The sequence below is a fragment of the Lampetra planeri genome, chromosome 2 (assembly GCF_965212315.1).
Source record: "Lampetra planeri chromosome 2, kcLamPlan1.2.h2, whole genome shotgun sequence".
Taxonomy (NCBI): Eukaryota; Metazoa; Chordata; class Hyperoartia; order Petromyzontiformes; family Petromyzontidae; genus Lampetra; species Lampetra planeri.
In genome coordinates this window covers 5,323,545-5,339,994 of record NC_136108.1, presented here as the reverse complement: position 1 = coordinate 5,339,994, position 16,450 = coordinate 5,323,545, and positions in this window count along the sequence as shown.

Here is a 16,450-nt window from a genome sequence, read left to right as displayed (position 1 = left end):
CACGTTTAATTTCATCCGCGCCACCCCCCACCCCCTCTGATCCCGCTTCGCCCCTCGTCGTAGTCCGGCGCCTGGGTCCCTCCGACCTCGTGGTTCCCCCGGTGCAGTTGCACCGCCTGCACCCGTCACTCTGCAGACCTCAGCATTGCTTCACCTTCATTCACAATGGCTTGAATATTCTGAATCTCATTGGACAACCCCGAGAATGTGCGTGGCCGTGCACCGCCCAGCATAAGTCATCGCCACGATCCCAGCTCCGTCCACGCAGCACAGGTGATTCTTAACCTTCACTGGGTTCTCAGAGGGTATCTCGCACCCCCAGGAGGTCGGTGCACCCCAGGTTAAGAACCACTGCCCTGGCGTGTGGCTCTGTGTCTTTGAGACCAGCCATTGCGGAATGGAGTTCCCTCTGTGGCGAGCGCAGCAATGCGGTTTCACTCGCCGCCGAGTGAGCCAACGCACAGATTGCACACGTGTAGGTAGTGGCCTTGTTCGTGCATTCGCTCGTTACGCGTCACTCCACGCAAGATAATTTCTCCGTTAGCCGCTGACGGGTGCCGCCCCTTCGTCGGAGTTACTCTGCAAGTGTAACTGGATAATTATAATGTTGCTAAGGCCACGCGTTCACCTGGGGGTTTCTCAGCGCAGCTGCAACACGCCAGACTGAAGGTGAATTACGTGGGCACGTGCTGGTGAACTTCTTTGGCACCGTACGTAGCCGACCGTGCCGATCGGAGGTGCGGGGGAAGGACGGCAAAACTGAACACAAACCAAAAACAGTTGCAAATTCGTGCGTTCGATGATGCTGCGTCGGCAGCGGTGAACGAATGACACGCACAGAGCAACGCACTCGTCAATAAGACCGTGGCCTTAAAATGGGTGACGTTTTGGGCAACCGTGCTTCTTCACAGCACACACTGTCAGACAAAGGCCTCCTGGCGCCTTCTTAGACATTGGAGTCCGTTTAACCATAATTCACCACGCTGGTCAATGCGGGTTGGGTGAAATAGGAACCAATGTTAAGGACGTATGTTGAACTTATTTCGCACCGTACGGAGCCAACCGTGCTGATCGGAGGTGCACTGCCCTCTGGCAGAAACATCTCTGACTCCGTTATGTTCGAGATAAACTCGAAAGGTTCATTTTTTTGGGAAGACTGCCATGAAATATAAATGCTCAGCTAAAACCCGCAACTAATGTTAGCCGGGAATCAATGTCTCGTGGCCAGGTTCATAGCACAACGCGCTAGACCGCTGCCCCATCGTTCCACTTTCACTACATGATGTAAATTTGGCATAAACGCCTAAAACCCGTCCACAACTGTGATACATGAGACTGACATTTGCGTTTCACAATGAGGATTTGTGAGCATCAGGCACACAACCACCACTCAGGATGGCGTGTGTGTGTCATCCCTAACCCTTGGAGCAGAGCAAACTCAACCTGTTCTGTCAGTGCATTCTTACGGGACCTGAAATATTGCTTTCAGGTGAATTCAGGACACACGTCGCGAGTGAACCGTAATTAGAGGCTCCGACATAGGAAGTGCATTTTGGGGGGGGAGGGCAATTCTTTTGTTGTTTTAACCTTCATGATTTGGCAGACAGTCTTCGTGACCGCCGTGGATGTTAGTGGTTCGTGTCCTGCAGCCACTCGTTAGAGAAACCGCAGGGATTCGCAGGAGTGTATTTATTTTACTAAACAGTCCACGGTTGTTGTGCATGCGGGGTCATTGTTAATGGTGTGCGCAGAGCTTTGAGACATTGCTTTGTTAATTAGCAAGCACGTACTGAATTTCCATTGGGATACAGGAGAAATTACTCAGTGGGGGTGTTTTTTTAACCTCGTGTGCTGCGGTTTTTCGCGTTGTTATTACAGTCGTGTGTTGATTATAATCGCCGGTGATTTGGATGTAATTCTTCACGTGTAGATTATCTTGACTTCAAGAGAATTCGCGACGACCTGAAGGTAGGCTGTTCCACAAAGTTTCGAGGATACGTACGATTGGGCCTGTTCGCGAGGAAGCATTTTTTCTCGTAACAGCGTCTGCGTCCAACCGATTTTCCCAAACAATTCTTATATCAAACTAAAACACGCTATGTGCCGTACGAAATAGTTGGAAGGGAACTCCAGCAAAAGCCATTGGAATTATCGCGGTCACAAGCAACACGAGTTGCCAGCTGCGTCTCTCGTGCAATCGGCAGAGGGCAGCAGAGCCTTTGCGTTCCAGAGAGCTGTAATTGGCAACACAAAGTGTGCTTTGCAATTAACCTCAAATGTTCAAGATCGATGCCAACACAAATTCAGAGGAACTCCCGCAGTTTGCATTTAACGGAAGCGAATTCAAAGTGTGCTACCCAGTTTAATGACAGATGCAGTAACTACACTACAGCCTGTGTTTATATATATGGGGCCGTCCATAAATGACGTCACGCGATTTTGGACGATTTTGACCCCCCTCCCCCCTCGTCACACGCCGTCACAAAAAGTCAGACCCCCCCTCAAATATGACGTCACAAAGCTCTGCCCCCTCCCCAAATAAAACATGCTTCAAATCGCTTTAAACTACCGTATTGTTATTGTAGTGCGTATTTAATGTGGCGCTGCATTCTCATGTTGTAGGAGAAAATATGTATTAACATGTCTATTTAATTAAGTAGAACGTGTTGTTTGTATTTATTTAAAGTTGTGCATTTTGATGTGACGTCACATTTCTGAACCCCCCCCCCCCTCGTCACACATCGTCATAAATGTCTGACCCCCCCCCCCCCCCCAGGTGCGTGACGTCATTTGTCATTTATGAACGGCCCCTATGGTACCTTACTCCAATAGTGCTTATAATCCATAATAAAGGTTTTTTTGGGGGTTAAATCGCGTAAATATAAATGTGTCGTTAAACCCGCCACCACCCGACACAGCCAATTAGTAAGGTTTGTCACGGAAACAAAACGTGCTAATTAGTTACTAGTTCAACACAAAACCGGCGTGCTGTCGAGTAAACCCAAAATATTTACAATTCGAGTACGACGTTTCGCTGGCGATTACAACCAGCTTCATCGGACGATTCGCCAGGATTGTGTGGATACTATCGGTCGCGAAAGCCCACGCGTTATACACCAACAGCGTTTCCCTGCAGATCCGATCCCCGATTTGGAGTGAATTTATTTCATCGACGTAACATCCCCAAGTGGGGTGCCCTTCCGTACGCGCGGGGTCGGTAGGAACTGGACAGGATGAAAAACTTCCTCTCATGCAGCTAATTCATCCGCGTATTCTACTTTCTCGCCCACGTCAACAAAGGTGCGTCACGCGTCGGCGGAAAGGGGTCCGTCCATAAATGACGTCACGCACCTAGGTTGGGTCAGACATTTGTGACGATGTGTGACAAGGGGGGGGGTTGTGAAATGTGACGTCACATCAAAATGCGTAACTTTAAATAAATATAGACAAGTTCTACTTAATTAAATATACTTTTTAATACATATTTTCTCCTACAACATCAGAGTGCAGCGCCACATTAAATACGCACTACAATGACAATAGTTTAAAGCGATTTGAAGTATGTTTTATTTTGGGGGGGAGGGGGGGCAGAGCTTTGTGACGTCATATTTTAGGGGGGGGGGTCTGACTTTTGGTGACGCCGTGTGACAAGAGGGGGGGGGGGTGAAAAATCTTCAAAATCGCGTGACGTCATTTATGGACGGCCCCAAAGTGTATGTGCGCAGCCCTCGTCACTCCACCGCTGGACGAGGGCCTCGACACGCCGCGCTGGTCGTGGGGTCAGTGGCCAGTGCGGCTTGGTAAAAGGTGGGGAACATAGACGTGGGAGCCATAGAAACGCAGTACTGTACAATACAGCGATGATTTTCTTACTGGTAGGAACCTCCTGGTTACACCAGCCCACAGGGGATTATTGTGTCCGTCCGTCGTGCAGGGAGGGTGGGGAGGGGCTGGGTGGGGAGGGTGGGGCTGGGTGGGGAGGGGCTGGTCACCCCGTGGTGCCCTTATAAAACTCAACGTTTAACTTACTCATGCCGGCTTGTGCCCGCCCTCACAGTCGGGCATATTTGCGGAATACACCACGCCGCCGTTGACCCTGGCCATTGACCGAGCAACCCAACGTTCCTACCAGCTCCCTCTGCAGGAATGTGTTTTAATGCTGCACTGCCCTCTGCTGCCCACCACTTGTGTTTATCAGCGGAAATGTCTAAAGAACATTGGGCGTGTGATTCGTGTTGAGAATAGAGTCCAAGGGAGGTGGCAGGACAAGCTCAAGGATCCAGGCAGTGGCCTCTGATTCACTTGGGTTCTCAAGTGCAGTGAGTTGATGGACTAAAATGACAGCTGTAATAAGCACAATTATCATTTTATTGTTTCGTGACGAACACTTCCCTGCAGAACGGCCGCTGAGGAGGTGCTGCCCCCCCCCCCCCCCCAGTGTGTTGAAGAGGTCTCAGATGGAGTTCCGTGGCATCAACTTCCGTGGACCGCTCTGTAACGGGGGTGGGTTGCGTGGGGGTGTTGTGGGTTGCACTGCTCGGAACGAGATCCGACTGGATTATAATTCATCCCATGACGTGACGCTTGACAGCACGAGTGAGATAAAATTGGATAAAAAAAAACGACAAAATATATTTCTTAAAAGCCGGAGGAGGTGGTGCATGAGAGAGAGCGAAAAAAAAATGCCCCTGTTTCTGAAGAGAGGCCTCAGAGCTCTGTTCTGCGTCCAATGCAGCTCCGAGGCACGGGCAATTTTAAATTATGCGGGGAAAGAAAATTGGTCAAGATTTTGGCAAATAGATCTTCATCGTGCTTAGTATAGAGCTGTCAGCCAAAATCTTGATAAATTGTATTTTTCTTTCCTATATTATTTTCAGTCTCTTGATTTTCTTATCCCCCTAATGCAGTATTTAAAGTAGCGCTCGCAATGCCTTTGAAGGGCGCACAAAGGCATTTCGGAATGATTGCAAAACCTGTCTTTAATTAAAATCTCATTTTGAGACCTATTAAGAATGCAAGGCCCCCTTAAAGTGTGTGCTGGCAGGCAAGAGATGACTACATCTGCCGAGGGTTTGGTGTGGAACCTTGCAGTGCTGTTTTGCTCTTGGCAAGGCGCACATTCGAGGGTTTTTTTAAATCGGCGGGCCTTGAGGTTGAGGAGCCTAATGTGGGGGAGGGATGGCAAAATAATTGGATCGTGGGACCGAAAAATGACGCGCGGAGAAACGCGTATCGCACTTGAGTAAACACACGAAACGGGGATATCGCGTCTCAATATTATCCGTCACAGTTTAATTAGCGGCTTCTACATTTGCAAGTGACCGCGGTGTCTTTGGCCGCTCGGTGTGGTCTGCAAATTGAGAGCGCAGATATTCAATGACCTCTCCTCATCCGCCCGCCCGCCCGCCCGCCCGGCCGCTAGCACCACCCGTCCTGTAAATCTCTCTGGGAAGGCCCTCCCTGGGACGCGTCCCACCTTAGCGTCACCACACACTGACTGATGGCCGTCCCTGATGGCGACAGCTTTCATAAAAAACATTCTTTTTTGGAAATAAATCGTGCGGAAATCCCAGCTCTGCTCTTTTGTGGGGGGGCGAGGGGGCGGGGGTCACGTTCGCAGGATGCCTGAAGGGACCAGGGTGGGTCCTGATGTCTCGGGAGATCGGTGTGCTTTTGCGTCAGGATTTGTGGGATTATGATTTACACTATTGTGATTTAGAGCTCTTAGGATTTGCGGTATTGTGACGGTAAATCTTGAGCACTTGTCTTTGCTGAGATCCTTGTTTGAAGGAGGGTGCTATGTTATACTGACAATTGTATAAATATAAAATAATAATGTGTATGTCGTGTGTACAGATTTTGTCTTCTTTTTTACTTGTGTAAGGTAAGATAGATGTGTTTGACTTGCCCTGGCAACCGTGTATGAAGTGGAATGTGTTTGTTTTATTGTCAGTATTTGATGCCATTCTTAAAACAATGGGATTAAAAGCAGAATTTTAAATCACAGCCATAAATTAAACATCAGTCATTAAACGTTATCTGCAACCTATTTAGTGGAATTTTTGGTATAAAACAAGACGTACAATTGCCTCAAAATTCAGTGCTGCATTAGTTTAATGTATTTATTTGGTACCACAAATACAAATGTTCCCTATCTGAGAAACACCTCGCAATGTGCTGCTGTGGATTTCTACCAACTGCGGTCTCTGTAACATTATCCATTATAACGAAAACCGAGTTACAATTATTTTCTAGCTTTAGTTTAATGTGCATCTTTTAAAAAAAACCGAACCCTCTCCGTATAAATGTTGTGGAAGAATTTCCTTTTAGCAAAAAAAAAAATAATGCAGGAAGCTGGAGGCAGGAGATAGGAAATGCATTTGTGTGACCCAGAGGGAACGGCACCGCGTTACGTATGGGCCGATCCCGACACACAATCTCAGCGAGGACAAATGTGCGCTGCGACGAAGCTGGGAGTCTCGTTGTCTATCGTGACTTTGACCTGGGAACGACCCCGGCGAGGGACACGACCCCGTGGCCCCATTTGCCTCGCCCCCCCCCGCCCTCTTTGTTTTTGGAGCCCTGGTGTCAGATTGGGGGCCCTCCAGATAAAAGTGGGACTAAATGACCGAGGTGGAGCATTCCGTCTTTCAGTGTCGCCAAACAAACTCACTGTGAGATTCCGCAGAATTAAACCCCGATAAGACCGCCCGCCACTATTGATTCTGGACATAGAATACTTGGCTGATGTTTGTGTTGTTGTTACTCTTTGCAATATGCAGTAACATTGTTTGGCTGCGCACGTTGGAGTATTATTCAAGCATGTACATGTGCGTTCTTTTTTGTTTGGGCACGTTGGCTTGAAATAGCCTGGGTCTTTAACATTAATTTGGGGAATGCATTTGTTGTTTACAAATAAAATGACGCATTTATCTTGGTCACGACAGAACAAAGACCCGAAGTTAAAATGTATTGTCCAGTCGGCTCAAGACTATCATATGACAGTTCCAACAAACCGTGTTCAACATTACATAATGTTTACAGCGCAACGTTCTTGGATGTTTCGAACCAAAAAAAATATTTGTGCAAATGTCTTACGCGAGACAACAAACAAAAATAGCAGCGACGATATTGATTGCTCGTAGCTGTACATTATTTATTCGCATTTAGTAAATGCTGTATATACAACACACAGACACCCACCACCACACCACTGCACTTGACTTATATATAGACCGCGAGCACAAGCATTGTTAGGGAGCATCGACTCATTTGGATTACAGCAGCAGCAGCAGTTATCGCATCCAGAATCAGAATCAAATAAAAAATACATTTATCTTACGAGATAAGGCCCACTGAGCTATTAACTTATTTTTCAGAAGCGACCTGGCCACAAACGATAGCTCAACAAAGTGGCTTATCACGAGGACAATTATAGCAGAAAATTAATTTAAAACAGGACCCTGCGGGGTGGGCTGGTAGGAATAATACTTAGTACCGGTACAGGGATATCGACATGGTATAGAGGAGTTAAAGAAAAAATTATCGCGCCAAATAAGGCGATTAAATGTATCTCGTCTCTGTGTTAATAAGCCTCCCGCACTAGGCCTCGCGAAGCCTTCTCTGCAGTAGGCCTCGCGATGCCTTCTCTGCAGTAGGCCTCGCGAAGCCTGCCGCACTAGGCCTCGCGAAGCCTGCTGCACTAGGCCTCGTGAAGCCTTCTCTGCAGTAGACCTAGCGAAGCCTTCTGCACTAGGCCTCGCGAAGCCTTCTCTGCAGTAGGCCTCGCGAAGCCTTCTCTGCAGTAGGCCTCGCGATGCCTTTTCCGCAGTAGGCCTCGCAAAGCCTGCCGCACTAGGCCTCGCGAAGCCTGCCGCACTAGGCCTCGCGCCGTGCTTTTCGTGCACAAATAAGGCGATTAAATGTATCTCGTCTCTGTGTTAATAAATGTATCTTGTCTCTGTGTTAAAAAAAACGTGCTGCGTTTCAGTAAAGTAAATTTGAAGCGAAGTTTAAAGTTTCGCCGTGAGGCGCCGGAAGCGACGGCCATCTTGTTTCATTCACATATCGCAGGGGGAGCGGGCGGCCATCTTGTCGGACAGAGTCATGCCAAGTGTGTGCAGTAGGGGGCGATGTTGATACACAGACGGACGGACGGACGGACACATTAATCTATTGGTGGTCTGGTCCACTTCGTTCCTACCAGTATAATCCACCCTACCCCCCTTACTGGTCAATTAATACCAATTTGCAGGCCAGATTCTAAGTCACCTTGTGCCTACAATGTGTGTGTAAATGTTCAACTTAGTTCGCACTGTACGTAGACAACCTTGCTAATCATAGGTGTGGGGGAAGGACAATAAACAATACACAAAAGGCAGATTTAATTGAAACAAAAAGCCCACGACAAAAGTTTTTTTTGGATAATATCGCGTAAATATAAATGCGTCGTTAAACCCGCTACCACCCGACACCACCAATTAGTAAGGTTTGTCACGTAAACAAAACGTAGCAATTAGTTACTACTTCGGCACACCGGGTGTGTTGGAGATTAAACCCACAACATTTACAAAACAAAAAGCAGTTCTAAAGAAAAGCGGTTCTACCAGGTGACACCTGCCACTGAGGAGGGAGTGGCAGGAGTGCCCGTTCGATTGTTTGAGATGAGATGCGATGATGGCAAACGCAGGAAGACATCTCCACATTTCTGGGACATGCCTGATGATGCTACTGTTGTTGTAATCACCAGCGAAATGTCGTTCTCAAGTGCAAATGTTGTGATTTTGCTCTCGAACACGCCGGTGTGCTGAAGTAGTTACTAAATGACACGTTCTGTTCACGTGACAACCTTATTAATTGGCCGCGTAGGGTGAAGGTAGGTGTACAATACATTTACAGTGACGCGATTCAACTCCAAACACGAAATCACTCTCGTTCGTGCATACCATACAAGAGACGTTTTATACGCAATACAAGCCTGTGCGTAGATATAAAAGTCAGCTTCATTGCCCAAATAAACACGTATGTGCCTAATTCTAGATTTGAAGCTTTCGTGACTGCAACGATTCATACCCTTAGTTTTGTCGGTAAAGTCACGTAGGTAAAAAATGAAATAAAAATTAATAAAAAATAAATAATAATAAATCACGACGTTTCGGAGGCAAAAACGTCGTGATTTTTTATAATTTAAGTTTTTATTATTTTTTATTTCATTTTTTACCTACGTGACTTTACCGAACAAACTAAGAGTACGTATGTGCCTGCCACGTGTGTGCTTGCAAAGGTGTGTGCCTACCACGTGTGTTCCTGCCACGTGTGTGCCTGCCAACGTGCACCTATCTCGGCATTGTCCACAACTCCATTCGTCCACAGCACGCGGCCCATCCGCGCGCCCACCGACGTTTGTGCACGGGACATATCCGCAGGGCCCCGGGGTACATGGCTCAAGAAAGCAGCGCTGGGGCTGTTCTGGCACGTGGACATAAATCCACGCCTGCGCCGAGTGTGTGGATCACAGGGGGGAAGTTTCTCCTCTGCTCTAAAGCTCTGGGAAAACTCACGAAAGATGTATTACGATAGAAACACGTGCACGCCACGTGCCCTCGGTTGGACTCGCTGCTGGACGAGGAGCTCCCGACGCCGCGCGGGCACTGGCGGTTACTTGACCATACACTGGTCGGTGCGGTATGCATGTTGAACTTCTTTGGCACCGCACGTAGCCAACCGCGCTCGTCGGAGGTGCAGGGGAAGCACAACAAACTGAACACAAAGAGCACTTTTAAAGAAATGAGTTTTTTTATTCGAGATTTAAAAGTGCACAGCTCCAGTGGCTTTCTAAGATCGTTCCAGACGGCCGCAGAAGCGCATCTGAAAGCGCGCGATGCGGTGTCGAAGGCGGGGAGCACGCAAGTACAGAACAACAATAGATTTGTCTCTACCGACCACTGCTGACAATGTAGTTCTGCAAAACGTGCAGGGACCTTGTTACTCTATCTCCGTGGCGGGCGTCTTTCTGGGCGCGTGTCATCCTTTGCTTGATATTCGGCCACCAGTCTCGCTCGTTCAATCCCCCACTTACCTTTTTTCCACGTTATTTCTTATCAACGCTCGTCCCTTTGCCTTCATGAATGCAATCGCAAGCATGGGCGTCTTGAACTTTCAAATGGTATTCACCTAAAGAATAGTTTGATTTCTCGTAAAGCACGTCACTGGGTCATTACAAAAAAAAGCATCTCCAAACACGTTTCTGGAGGCAGTGCAAACTGTGTTTTAAATTGTGCACCATCAATATAGAACAACACGTGGCACAACCAGAACAACACGTGGTACAACCAGAACAACACGTGGTACAACCAGAACAACAAGAGGCACAACCAGAACAACACGTGGCACAACCAGAACAACACGTGGCACAACCAGAACAACACGTGGTACAACCAGAACAACACGTGGCACAACCAGAACAACACGTGGCACAACCAGAACAACACGTGGCACAACCAGAACAACACGTGGCACAACCAGAACACCACGCGGCACAACGAGAACAACACGTGGTACAACCAGAACAACACGTGGTACGAGAACAACACGTGGCACAACCAGAACACCACGCGGCACAACGAGAACAACACGTGGTACAACCAGAACAACACGTGGTACAACCAGAACAACACGTGGTACAACCAGAACAACACGTGGCACAACCAGAACAACACGTGGCACAACCAGAACAACACGTGGCACAACCAGAACACCACGTGGCACAACGAGAACACCCACCGGTGAACTACAATGATCACAATCAGAATCTTTATCGCGGAAAAATCCGATGAGCTATGAAGCTCTTTTCCACCGATGTTCAGTAAGGGCGAGTGATGATGATGACGACGACGCCGATTGTGATATGTTCATGTTGTGTATTAAGAGCGCATTATTTACGGTTTCGTGGTTCACTTTGCTTGCCACAAATGAACCGCAACACTTTGCTGATCTCCTCAAGGGGCATCAACCATTATCACGCGAACTGTGGTCGTCCTCGCTCCGGCTTTTGGCTGCTGACCATCGAACAAAGACGGCCACTGCATCGCGCGCTTGCAGATGCCCTTCTGCGGCCGTCTGGAACGCCCTTCCTTCCTCTGTTCGGAAGCCACTGGAGCGACGCACTTTTACATCGTCGAGATTGAAAACTCATTTATTTTTAGAACTCATTTTTTGCGCTCCGTTTGTTGTCCTCCTCCCCCCTCGCACTTCCGATGACCACGGTTGGCTACGTACGGTGCGAAAGAAGTTCAACGTATATACATTATTTACGGTCACAGGCGAGTAGAATTCTCTCTCTCGCTCTCTGATCGGCGGTGGCGCTGCGATGTTTACTGCTGCTGCTGTGTGTCTGGGGAGCTGTAGTGTAGCGGTTAGCGCGCTGCACTATGAACCCGGCGACCCGGGTTCGATTCCCGCTCACGGCCAACATCAGTGACGATTATCTGAACCGGTCCCGGGCCTCCCCTAGGTCGACTCAGCCTCAAATGAGTACCTGGTGCGGTGTGTAAACATTGCCACTAGGGAGACAAAGGCGGTCGGGCGTGGTGCTGGCCACCCACCCCCCTCGTGTACCGTTCCGGCCTTCATAGGTGCTCGCTAACAGCACTTGCCCCTACAGTCTGTTAAGGCTATATGGGGGATCTTTATCTTTGTGGTCGGGGGCTATCCCCGAGGCGTGTTATCATGCGCGCCTGAGTGATTCTTACAGTCGTCCATTTCCAGCCACCCTAAGGCGCATGTCGACCGCACTCCCTGACCTCCCCACCCCCCACCCCACCCCTCCCAGAAATTTAAAGCACATTTCTCGCGACTTACTTTCTACAGGACAGGCGTGAATCCAGGGGGAAAATCACGGCCCTCGGTCACGAGATGGCTGGCAGCGGTTTCGCTGCAAAGGAGCCGTCGTCTGTACGAGAGAAGAACAAGAATGCGTTTGGTAGAAATATCATCCAAGGGTACACGCATTGCAAGTGCCTGGAAAAGTTCGTAAAAAATGTGTTTATTTGTTTTTGTTTCGTTCTTTCTTTTTGTGTTTTCTTTCCTCTTGAAATAAAGCACCGCTTTATTTTTTTAAAGAAAAAAAATCACCAAAGTGAGGAATCTGAACATTTCTTAATATTATTTGGTATATACACAGAAATCCAGGTCACTCCGCGAAGGGAAATTTTATCGAGGAAACGTTAGCTATTGGGGAAAAATTTTTCACTTGAATATATCGTTGTTTAAACATTTAACAATGTCTAGGTTCATGCCGATTTCTTTTAACAAAAACAACCAACCCAATACCCGGAAGGCTATGAGTCTGGCCATGTGTGTGTGAACCTCGTGACCTTAAGCGGCCTGAAAGAGGGCTTCTATAGGTGAATCAATCCAAGGATCCGAAATTGCCCTAAATGTTGTAGATAATGGGAGAAAAAAGTGAGTGCGAACCAATCTTGAGCTGATGTTGAGGCTATACGGGGGATCTTTGTCTTTGTGTCTTAGTGTGCGTGCGCGCGCGCGCCTGTGGGGAGCGGTAGTGTAGTAGCGGTTAGCGCTACACTACGCTACGAACCCGGTGACCCGAGTTCGATTCCAGCTCACGGCCAACACCAGTAACGATTATTTGAACCGGTCCTGGGCCTCCCCTAGGTCGACTCAACTTCAAATGAATACCTTGGTGCGGTGTGTAAAAAAACATCGCCACTGGGGAGACAAAGGCGGTCTGGCGTGATGCTGGCCACCCATTCCCGTCGTGTGCCGTTCCGGCCTTCATAGGTGCTCGCAAACAGCACTCGCCCTAAAAATGATGTTTCTGTTGAGGATATACAGGGGGGGCATTTGTCTTTGTATTGTGTGTGAGTGCGTGAGTGCCGTCTGCGTCTGCCACACCGTGCGTTCTTGCTCCAGAGAGAGAAATGCCCCCCCCCACCCCCAGGTCTCATCCCCACCGATCATTCCGTGCATACCTGCGGCGAGAGGCGAGAGAGTCTCGCTGCTGCTGCTGCTGCCTCCCCTACCCCCACCCTGGGGCGGGCGCCCGCCACGTCAGGAGCCGTCCCGACGGCTGCTTGCCGGGTCGGTGGGTCCGGTGCGTGCCGCAGCTGAGAAAATAGGTGGCGCGCGCGAAAGCCTCCACCACCACCACCCCAACCACCACCACCACCACCCCACCCCAACCACCACCACCACCACCCCACCCCAACCACCAGCACCACTCCCACCCCAACCACCACCACCACCCCAACCACCAACACCCCCCACCCCAACCACCACCACCACCCCCACCCCAACCACCACCACCACCACCACCCCACCCCAACCACCATCACCACCCCAACCACCACCACCACTCCCACCCCCACCCCAACCACCACCACCACCCCCACCACCACCCCAACCACCACCACCCCCACCCCAACCACCACCCCCCACCCCAACCAACACCCCCACCCCCAACCACCACCACCACCCCCACCCCAACCACCCCCACCACCACCCCACCCCAACCACCATCACCACCCCCACCCCAACCACCACCACCACTCCCACCCCCACCCCAACCACCACCACCACCCCCACCACCACCCCAACCACCACCACCCCCCACCCCAACCACCACCCCCACCCCAACCAACACCCCCACCCCAACCACCACCACCACCCCCACCCCAACCACCCCCACCCCAACCACCACCCCCCACCCCAACCAACACCACCACACCAACCACCACCACCACCACCCCCACCACCACCCCAACCACCACCACCACCCCCACCCCAACCACCACCACCACCCCACCCCATCCACCACCACCCCCACCCCAACCACCCCCACCACCACCACCAACCCCACCCCAACCACAACCACCACCCCCACCCCAACCACCACCACCACCCCAACCACCACCCACCACCACCCCAACCACCACCACCCCCCACCCCAACCACCACCACCCCCACCCCAACCACCCCCACCACCACCCCCACCCCAACCACCACCACCACCCCCACCCCAACCACCACCACCACCACCCCAACCACCACCACCCCCACCCCAACCACCACCACCCCACACCCCAACCACCCCCACCACCACCCCCACCCCAACCACCACCACCACCCCCACCCCAACCACCACCACCACACCAACCACCACCACCCCAACCACCACCACTCCGCTGCGTCAGCTCCACCTGCTGGGGGCCACTCTGTGTGGTGGCGCTTTGGCCGCGTGCGCGCTCGGCGTGGAATCACGGAGTGAATTCACGGAGTTTGTTCGCGTTCCAGCGCGCGTGCGCTGGAACACGATCAAATGAATCCGCCACAGGATGAATGGGAAATTATGTTAATGTCGAAGGCCCGTATGGCCGTGACTTTGCCCATATAAGGAATAGTGGAACGCGAAACGGAGTGTTTTTAACGATACAAAGCTTGATCCATGCTTGATCCATGCTCGAACACGCACACACATGTATTCAAGATATAATGTGCCTATGTGTTCGAGCATGGGTCAAGAATGGCTATGCTATTTTGAAAACAAATTTGTTTTATCGTTAAAGTGATTCCTGTCACGTGATTTCTAGAATCTAAAGAGACGATTTGTGGATCGCAAAAAAAACGAATATTCGGCCACCCCTTGACGCCGATTGGCTTCGTTCCACATCAACATAATTTATCATTCATTCTGTCGCGGATTCATTCGTGCTGCGGTCGTGCGACGCCGCGACCCGTCGACCAATAATATCGGCTTTCCAGACGGGCAAACACTTCGCGTCTTATTGGAGAGCCCGTTGAACGACCGCCACACTCCCCGACAATGCAATCGGCATTTGTTCAACAGACCTCGCCGCTGATGAGCCTCCAGAGGGTTCAAAAGCCAGTCCATATTTTGCTTGCCGAGGCAAATGCCGTTGTGATGATATTGGTCTGGAAAGCCAATCGGTTTTGTGGACTTGAAACACATTCCTCACGTGTGAAGACATCGTAGTGTCCTGGCGTATATATATACTCTCAACAACACGTCGTATTTGGGGGGCCCTCATATAATGGGGGGCCCCAAATATGAGGGCCCCCATACAGCCATTGACTAATAATTATCAGTCCATGGCTGGATGAGCCCCCCCCCCCCCACACGCCTTCAGGGTCACCGGGGGTTAATTAACCATATGTCACCAAGCTGATCAAGTGTGGGTTGGTGAAGGTGGCGAGCGTAGGCGTATGTGTCTATGTGTGGGAGGGGGGGGGGGCAGCAGTGCAGTACAACAATTGATGTTGCTCCACCGCTCACAAATGTAGCCCCGTTGCAGCCTATTAGGTACTGGTCACCTCATGCGCTCGCCACGCAGGCTTAACCCCTCACTTGTTTTTAGTTGCACGTCTCACGGGGGGGGGGGCCTCGCCCCCCGCGTGTCACGCTGCTTGTGGGTCTCGTGGTGAGCACGTGCTGGTGACGTCGTTCGCGCAATGGTGGCTGGGGCTGCAGGGCGCGTTCACTGATTGGTTGTTGGAGGCACGTGCACGTGCGGTGGCGTCGCGTGGTTGGCGTGGGGCCCTCGAGGTCCTGGGCCCCGGTGCAGTTGCACCGCCTGCACACTGCGTAGCCACGCCGTTCGTCGTACGTTTAGAAACATGCGTTGAGATTGTTTGGCTGCTGAAGAATGTCCAAGCGGTGAGCAACTTCGTCGAGTTATCATTTGTGGCCAGGTAGTTTCTGGTAAAATAAAAAATAGTTTTGTTTTTTTTGTATTTTTTTTTCTTTTGTGATTTTATTACCTTTCCTATACTTTGCACTCCTATCGTGTTTGTTGTTGTAAAGTTTTGACACCCCCCCCCCCCCCCAATGGACATTTGTGAAAAAGAGCTTCATAGCGCATTGGATTCCTCCAGTGTAAATAAATAATTGAAATCTGATTCTGTGATAGATTTGCAAAATGCGTTCCGTAAATAAATACACTTAACCGCCCCCCCCCTACGTTGAATAGACACATGTAAGTGAAAGAGGCTTTTTCCATCTTAGCAACGTTCACTTCAACTGGTTGCCATCAAGATGAATGGCCGAAGCTCGATGTATTTTTAATCGTTACCTTAAAACGAAGACAAATTGCAAAGCATTATTATCACAGGACCCTCGGCATGTGTTAGAACGCGCCCCTGAACAAGGGTGCACGGTAACAAAACGACGTCCTCTTTACGGGGGGGATGAGAGAGAGAGTGCTTATCGAGAACCACGTGTTGGGGGTTTCTGCTGGCTGTTGTGAAAATAAATCTTGTCTGCGTGACACGACGGAGGCCTTGTTAGAACGCATCTGGCGGCCAGGAGGCTGTGTTGTTTGAGGGTGGTGCCTCGTGTGGAGGCGAGTGTTTGTCTCCGTTGGCTACCCTCCGCCCCACAACGAGTCGCTTTAAAACAAAGTCGCTCCCAGTC